The sequence below is a fragment of the Triticum dicoccoides genome, chromosome 1A (genome assembly GCF_002162155.2).
Source record: "Triticum dicoccoides isolate Atlit2015 ecotype Zavitan chromosome 1A, WEW_v2.0, whole genome shotgun sequence".
NCBI classification, from domain to species: Eukaryota; Viridiplantae; Streptophyta; class Magnoliopsida; order Poales; family Poaceae; genus Triticum; species Triticum dicoccoides.
Window position 1 is genome coordinate 42983201 of NC_041380.1, and position 3316 is coordinate 42986516.

Consider the following 3316-nt stretch of genomic DNA (forward strand, 5'->3'; position numbering starts at 1 on the left):
GACTGCCCTGGTGACATCCTCTACTTCATACCCGCCGGCAACCTCCGCCTTCCACTCCTCCCTCTCCTTCTCTCCACACCGAAACCCTAGATCGACGCCATGGGCACCTCTCTCCAGCGCCCCCTCTCTCTCTTCCGTCAGCGACCACAACCATGGCCTCCATGTCCCCTTCCCTCCCTAGATGGAGATCCACTCAATTCCTCTCCCTCCCCCGTTTCCTTCCCAATCCCGCCGCTGGCCGACTACCACCCCCACCGGCAACCTCCCTCCCTCCCTCCTGAGATGTACGGACGCGGCGACCACGCCCGAACCCCACCCATCGCCCATGGATGGATGGGGATGGGGCAGCGATGGCGAATCTGCACCCACCTTCTATTGGTGGGTGCTGGAGCGTCCTGCTGCGTCGTCTACTGCTTCAACCACAACGTCGTCGTCTACTTCTTCAACCACGATGACGGTTCTTCGTCGACCTCCACCATGCGCGCCGGCAGCCGTCAATCTCCGACCATGATGGGTACGTCTGTCTCCCCCCTCTCTCACCCTTCATGCCTGCCTCGGCGCCTTAATTTGTCGGTGTCATCTCTGCTCGTCACAGCTCCTTCATGCGGTGCGCGCGTCGGTGGATCTGGCGCACGTGAGGTGGTGGATCTAGGTTGCAGGGTTAGGTGTAGCAGCTCCAATTTCCTCCGATTATGTATGAATCTACGGGGGTGGGCGTAGTTGCGAGCTGGATTCGTTGGTTTGGCGCATTTCCCCTCTCTGTTAATTAACGAGTGGTGGAGCAATTGAGAGATGTTTTCTGTTCCAGACCTCACTGATATATTGGGACCTTGTTTAGTATTCACTGACGATCCTACGTTGTTTACAGTGTTGTTTTCTGTTGAGATATTACCCTGCTGGAGAAAATTCAGAGAAAGAAAGTGAAAATTCAGAGTAGAACTTCATGAATGTACTGCTCTCATAAATTCACTTTAAGATTGGTGTTCTAGGCCAAGTTATTTAGCCAATTTGATGTTGTTCAGAATTTCTGAATGTACTCCGAGCATGCAAGCTAATGTACCTCGAGCATATTGTTTTCATCAGACTAGTGTACCTTGAGCATGCACTACTCCACTTGTCTATTTGTACAGAAACTTTTGTTTAAATAAACCGAGCAAATAACCCAAACTGTCCGAACACATTCAGTTCTGAAACTTGTCTACTCCACTTGTCTGATTGTACTGAAACCTTTGTTTGCATGTTTCTAAAGTACAGAGAAGAACACCCTGTGTTTTGATAAAATATTTGTTGGCTATGATATGAAATTCCATGATGTGTGTGTTGTTTCAGTTTCTGTAGCTAGAACAAAGTCCCAGTTTACTCTGTACTTGCTGCTGATGATTAATGGCTAAATTTACAGTTGAAATAACAGTAGCCAAGGAGTAGATACAAGACCTCTTCACCGTATTTTGCATGGAATGTTCAAAATCAATTATGTTGTGGTATCTAGTTCTGTGAGTCAAATTGCATAAAATGGTGGTATCACAACATGCAACATGCATATACTGAACATGGGAGTATCACAACCTAAATGTGCAACTTATGTAGTTTATGTATTTTTGTTAAAGCATGGAGTAGCTTTATAGTTTTGTTAAAAATTATCTTGGTCTTTGGCTGATTTGAGTACTACCAAGGGATGTATATTGAACTTCCCTTGCGGATTTAGAGCCTATAGGAGAATTCTACCGTGACAACAAATTAACTTGTCTTGAATTACTTCTTTTACTGGATGTTTAGAATGTTCAATTAACTGATTTGCACATGTTTATGTTTGCTTTGTCAACTTCTTATGTTAACTTGTCTTGAATTACCCCTGTATAGTGTAGCAAGTCTGTACTCTTGAATCAAATCATTCCATGCTTAAATGATAAAAATGATAAAAATGTCGCATTTATAGGATTGTAAACCTGATGTGATTGGAGTAGTTTTTACTCGCTGCTGATAGTTACTAGTATTCACTGTTTTTGCCTCATTTTGCTTGTTTTACTCTTATTTATGCACACGGACTGCCAACAAGTTAATGTGCTGTTAAATTTACCTTTATTTTGTTCCTAACAATTTTGTTTGATAACTTGCAGATGTTGTCCTTCATTCATGTTTCGTCGTGAGCTCCAGGACGAAGAAATCGAGAGAAACATAGAGTTCTAGCTTATTGGAGCTAGTTATACTTCGATAGCTAGTCTTTTTGAAGGAAATATGCCCTAGAGGCAATAGTAAAGTTATTATTTATTTCCTTATATCATGATAAATGTTTATTACTCATGCTAGAATTGTATTAACCGGAAACGTAATACTTGTGTGAATACATAGACAAACAAAGTGTCACTAGTATGCCTCTACTTGACTAGCTCGTTAATCGAAGATGGTTATGTTTCCTAACCATAGACATGAGTTGTTATTTGATTAACGGGATCACATCATTAGGAGAATGATGTGATTGACATGACCCATTCCATTAGCTTAGCACCCGATCGTTTAGTATGTTGCTATTGCTTTCTTCATGACTTATACATGTTCCTATGACTATGAGATTATGCAACACCCGTTTACCGGAGGAACACTTTGTGCGCTACCAAACGTCACAACATAACTGGGTGATCATAAAGGTGCTCTATAGGTGTCTCCAAAGGTACATGTTGGGTTGGCGTATTTCGAGATTAGGATTTGTTGCTCCGATTATCGGAGAGGTATCTCTGGGCCCTCTCGGTAATACACATCACTTAAGCCTTGCAAGCAATGCAACTAATAAGTTAGTTGCAAGATGATGTATTACGGAACGAGTAAAGAGACTTGCCGGTAACAAGATTGAACTAGGTATTGAGATACCGACGATCGAATCTCGGGCAAGTAACATACCGATGACAAAGGGAACAACGTATGTTGTTATGCGGTCTGACCGATAAAGATCTTCGTAGAATATGTAGGAGCCAATATGAACATCCAGGTTCCGCTATTGGTTATTGACCGGAGACGTGTCTCGGTCATGTCTACATTGTTCTCGTACCCGTAGGGTCCGCACGCTTAACGTTACGATGACAGTTTCATTATGAGTTTATATATTTTGATGTACCGAAGGTTGTTCGGAGTCCCGGATGTGATCACAGACTTGACGAGGACTCTCGAAATGGTCGAGACATAAAGATCGATATATTGGACGACTATATTTGGACACCGGAAAGGTTCCGGGTAAGATTGGGACAATACTAGATCACCGGGAGGTTATCGGAACCCCCCGGGAGGTATATGGGCCTTATTGGGCCTTAGTGGAAAGGAGGGG